Source organism: Octopus bimaculoides, chromosome 4 (genome assembly GCF_001194135.2).
Source record: "Octopus bimaculoides isolate UCB-OBI-ISO-001 chromosome 4, ASM119413v2, whole genome shotgun sequence".
Classification (NCBI taxonomy): domain Eukaryota; kingdom Metazoa; phylum Mollusca; class Cephalopoda; order Octopoda; family Octopodidae; genus Octopus; species Octopus bimaculoides.
Window position 1 is genome coordinate 84,298,654 of NC_068984.1, and position 5,949 is coordinate 84,304,602.

Genomic DNA, 5,949 nt, shown 5'->3' on the forward strand with positions numbered 1-5,949 from the left:
ATATATATATATATATATATATATATATATATATATATATATATAGGTAGATAGATAGATAGATAGATAGATAGATAGATGGCTAAGATCAAGGTCTAATATTTACTCTTATCAGTTATATATATATATGTGTGTGTGTGTGTGTGTGTGTGTATACAGGGTGTCCACAAAGTCTGGGTACATGAAGTAAAAAAATCATAACAAACAATTAATTATAAGAAATAATAATTTCTTAAAGTATGTGTTAATTCCCATGTACCCAGACTTTGTGGATACCCTGTATATATATGCATTACTGGTTTCAGTCATTCAACACCTGTTTTCCCGGGGCACCAATTCCGACTAATCAGTCGTTGCTATCGATTCCAGTACTTAACAAGTACTCTCCTTGGTCGAACCCCTATGTTATTGGATGAAACGGATTACAACACAAACAACACTGGTTTGGTGTTCGGTATAAACATAAATATGTACATGTTTGTATTTATGTATGAATGTGTGTGTGTGTGTGTGTGTGTGTGTGTGTGTGTGTGTGTGAACGCATCTATTTGCACGTATATGTTAAAGACATGAAACTAAATGAATATATCGGAGGAAAGAAAGAGAGAGAGAGAGAAAGAGAGAGAGAGAAAGAACGGTAAAAACGTAAGTTTTCCAACTACTTTAATGTCAAACATTCATCTAGTTAATAACAGTTTAGTTAGACAATTAAATAACTAGTAGTAAATAGTTAATTAAGAAGCAAAATGGAACAAAGATAATGAATTAATTAGACATTACGTATAAAAAGGAACAGTTCCTACCTGAGCAGAAATCCCTCAAATTGGTAAACCAAAGCAGAATGAGGACTGAAGGAAAAGAGCAGCTAGTCACATCGATATCAGCTGTATTCCACGGTAGATAGTGTTGTGTTATAGACCGATATAGGATATTAAAAGTATTATTGATATTAATTCATTATATCTCAACGTATGTGTGTGTGTGTGCGCGCGAGTGCGCGCGTATGTGTGTGTGTGCCTATGTGTGTCTGTGTTTGTGTTTTGATATATTTATGTAAACATTTGAATCCGTTCGCAATATTAGACGTGTGTGTGTGTGCATGTGTGATTGGATTGTTGTTGCTAATTATTATTATTATTATGATTATTATTATTATTGTTGTTATTGTTACTTCTACTACTACTATTACTACAACTACTGCTTCTACAGGAGCTGGGGAAATGTCCGAGAGAGTAAGAGATCCAACTTAATAACGCTGTATTTAGTAGTTTCCTTTCTCGTGTTTCTGGGTTCGAATCTTCCTGTGGACTTCTCTACTTTACATTTCATGACTACGAGGAGAAGAACGAAAGGAAGGTGTAGAAAAGTAAGTACCAGTAATATGCTGAACACTCAAGTCAACAGAAATTTAATTTCTACTTCGAGTTTTCTTTCTCTGCCTTGTCAAAAATGAAATTGTGGGTCACTCACTATCGGATTCCGTTAACTTTTTCTTTAACATACCACACCGGATCGTCACGGATATTCTCGTGTAATTATCATTAACACTCTGTTTTCGTTCTTTGTTTCCATTTGTTGTTTTGCGCTTATTAATGTCCTTCATCCATCGCCCTTGCAGCAAAGAGAAAATCATTATTATTATCACAATATAAGCCTGAGAAAAAGTATTGAGAGAAAGAAAGAGAGAGAGAGAACACTTGCTCTTCGGCAGTCACGGTAATCCTGCATATATGGGGGTTTCCTCGACTGGAACTAGGTAGCTGTATCCCTATTGAGACCTACATAAATACCATCGTTTTTTTACAATTTGTCCATGTAATGTCTCCTCCATTCCACGCCCTTGTGGCAAATAAAAGAAATAATATTAACTATTATTATTAGTAGTAGTATTATTATTTCAGTTGCTAGTAAGAGCGTTTTCTCCTGTATGTTCTTTTCTTTCGTTTGAAAGTCCCTGAGACAATCAAGGAAATCACCACGATTATTAACATTATGACAGTAATAATATATATTTCTTCGAGTGTAAAAAGAAGGTAAAAAGAGGGCTGTTTTGTTATTTACTGTTTGCCTTTGTTTGTTTTTAAAGAACCGGCGGGTGCTGCATGTTCACCAGTTGATCCGACTACGCTAAATGTCTGTTGTGCAATAAAGTTCCTGTAAACATGTTTCTATGTTTATCTGCCAAGAATACCAGATGCTTTACTACTGCTCTTCTACTGTTTCACTACTGCTGCTCTACGGCTATTCTACTGTTGTTCTATTGCTGCTCTACTGCTGCTTGCACACGCACACACATACATATTTCATTCATACGTACAGAAAAAGTAACACAAGCACACACATAGCCGTACATGCACAAATAGGCCACCCACGCGCACTTGCAAAATTAATTAAAAACACACACGAAAAAAAATCATAAATATAAACAACAGAAAACACGTGACTAGTAAAGGAGTGAGTTGATATGATACCTGAAGTTGTGTCTGTGTGGGTGAATGTTTGTTTACATTCACACTCACATGGATAAACACACGCACCCCCTTTACACACACAAAACATACACACGCGCATATACATATCACGCACACACACACACACAGACACACACATACGGACAAACTAACACAGATGCAAACAGGCCGGGCGAAGTTGGTAATATGAAATGTAAACTCTTTTGCAAACTGCTCATTAAGTATTTTAATAATCAGCCCGCATGTGTGTGTATATGATATATGCGCGCGCGGGCGCGGGCGCGTGTTATGAGTAGATTGCGGCTATGTTGTTGGCACTCCGTCGCTTACGACGTCGAGGGTTCCAGTTGATCCGATCAACGGAACAGCCTGCTCGTGAAATTAACGTGCAAGTGGCTGAGCACTCTACAGATACGTGTACCCTTAACGTAGTTCTCAGGGATATTCAGCGTGACAAGGCTGACCCTTTGAATTACAGGCACAACAGAAACAGAAAGTAAGAGAAAGTTGTGGTGAAAGAGTACAGTAGGGTTCGCCACCATCCCCTGCCGGAGCCTCGTGGAACTTTAGGTGTTTTTCGCTCAATAAACCCTCACAGACCGACCAATGCCCTGTGAATGAATTGGCTAAACAGAAACTTAATGACAGTCCGCTGTGTTGTGCACGTGCGTGTGTGTGTGTGTGTGTGTGTGTGTGTGTGTGTGTGTGTGTGTGTGTGTGTGTGTGTGTGTGTGTGTGTGTGTGTGCGCGCGCGCGCGCGCGCGTATGTGTACAACTGAGGCAGCGTTAGTACAAAATAACATTGTGTATAATTGTAAAAGCATAGAGTTATAGTGTTAAAACAAAAACAGAAATATGTCAGTAGTAGACGTAAGACGTCCAGGAGCGGCAGTGGCATTGCTAAATACGTATTCCTGTCTCTTTGAGCTTCGTCAGTACCAAGTATCCACTGACAACTGCATGCTAAGACAAAATCAATCACTTCTGATATAGTAAAACAGTGATTGAAAAAATTCTTCATGTCCTAATTAACTGGCAGACTGAATAAAAAATTATTACGATCGACAGAAGCAATGTTAGTTTTAAGTAGCAATTTGTGTATCATACTTAGAGCATATACACCGTTGAAAACTCGATAAACTGCGGTGTTCGTCTCGAGAAAGCATCACTTAAAGACGTACAATAGTAAAAAATAAAACCCATAAAAATATAACCGAAACAGACGAAAGTCATATTACATGTGTGTGTGTGTGTGTGTACATGTACACACTCACATACACACACACATACATGTACATGCGTGCATGTGCTTGAGAATACTATGTGTATATATGTATATATATATGTATGTTTGTATGTATATAATAATATAAATAATATATATATGCATATATACATACATACATGTACATACCTACATATGTATGTATATACACATGCATATATGGATACAGGACGTCAAAAACCGTGAAAATGGAAAACGAGAACATGAAAAACAAAAACATGGAACACGAACTTTTTTTGTTTGTTTTTGAACAACGAAAGAAACAAATAGAAAAACGAGACAGGCAACATAAAGAGCAATCCCTTCATCAGTTGTCCCCTGTTTTATCTACTCCGCGTTTCGAAGGTAGGGATAAGACGCGACTTTGTTAAAACATTCCTTCCCGCAAAGCAAACTAAATAAAATTTGGGATTTTTTGCGAGGGTTAAAGTAGTAACAAAAACAGAGCAGTAAGAACAAAACAGTAAAAACAAACGATGTGGAGTGGTGAATGCAGGAAAAACGAGCTTTGAGAAGAGACAGGTAAAAGCACGTCTTGTCTTTAGGAAGGAAGTGGAAGAAAAAAAAGATAGATAGCTGTTGATCACGCGTGAGCAACGAGAGAATCAAAGAGGAAGAGTGAGAGAGAGAGGGAACGGTGACGGGGAGAGTAGAAGAATAGGGAAAGGGTGGGAGAGAAAAACAGAAAGGAAGAACAAGAGAGGGAGATAGATAGAAAAATAGAGATAGGATAGGAGTGCGCATCGGAATTATTACGATAAAACTTATTTGGAAATAGATGCGTGGCGTTCGATCATATAATAATATAAATAATATATAAATATATGCATATATACATACATATATGTATATACCTACATATATATATATATATATATATATATATACACATATATGGGTACAGGACTTCATAAAAACGTGAACACTGAGAAACTAGAACATAAAAAACAAAACATAGAAAACGAAGTTTTTTTCGAACAACCAGGCTGAGTAAAAAGTAAGTAACGTTTTAAAACATGAAATTCATCACACTATATTTCAACAATGCAGAAATTTTATTCATCAAAATAAGTATCATTACAATCAACACATTTTTGCCAACGAGTTACAAGTTTGTTTATTCCGGTAGAATAAAAATCTGGTGTTCCGGAGTTGATGAACCCTTTGAACGCACTTTCAGCATCGGTTTGATTTTTGAACTCCTTCTCTCCCAAAAAACCATCAAGATGCTTGAAAAAGTGGTAGTCAGTAGGAGAAAGGTCTGGGTAATAAGCTGGGTGGGGAAGAACTTCGTAGCCAAGTTCCCTCAACTTCTGGAGTGTCATTAGTGAAACGTGTGGTCAAGCATAGTCATAAAGAATGATTGGCCCTCTTCTGTTGATCAGTCTGGGACGGAGAAGTAGCTGTTTTTCGTTCATTTTTGCAATCTCAAGGAAATATTTTTCTGCCGTAATGGTTTTTCCGGGTTTTAAGAAGTTATAGAGGATGAGTCCAGCACTAGACTACCAAACACTCACCATAACCTTCTTTTTGAAGAGCTCAGGATTAGGGAAGGTTTTCGGCGCTTCATTTTGGTCCAACCACTGTGAAGAACGTTTTTCTTCATTATTGTACAGAATCCACTTTCCATCGCAAGTTACAATACGGTCGAGAAATGGATCGGTCTGGTTACAGAGAAGAAGCGACGAGCAAATTTCATATCTGCACATTTTCAGATTTTCATTCAAATCGTGTGGTACCCATTTGTCGAGCTTTTTGATTTTCCGATCGCATACAAATGGTTGCAAGCAGTTTTCTGGCTAACTTGTTCTTTTGCCAGTTCTCGAGTGGTTTTACGTGAATCTTTCTCAATGACGATCTTTAATTAACCGTCATTGAGAAAGACCACTACGCTCACGATCTTCAAGGCTCAGATCTCCACTGCGAAATCGTTTGAACCATTTTTGAGCTGACCACTTACTGGTCATTTCCTCACTAAGCGTTTCGTTGATATCACGAACAGTTTCAGCTGTTTTACGTCCTTTCTTGAAGTTGAATAGCGAAATTGCTCGAATATCGCGCTTTGACAGTCTCATTTCAGATGATTGTAACAACGGTGAAAAAAAATATCAATGCTAATTTATTGATGCATTTGGACAAGTCTATGTCCGTATTATCACCCAATTGCAAAAAAAAAAAAAAAAAAAAAAAAAA

General features: G+C 37.3%; 1 protein-coding gene across 1 annotated transcript in view; it reads right to left on the reverse strand.

The window, feature by feature from the left end:
- Nucleotides 1–2,342, reverse strand: part of LOC106870722 (zinc finger protein GLIS3) — a 121,882-nt gene extending 119,540 nt beyond the window's left edge. Inside the window, exon 1 of the mRNA XM_014916892.2 lies at nt 804–2,342. The gene's annotated coding sequence lies outside the window, so the exon portion shown is untranslated. The remainder of the gene's footprint in view (nt 1–803) is intronic.
- Nucleotides 2,343–5,949: the final 3,607 nt, after the last annotated feature.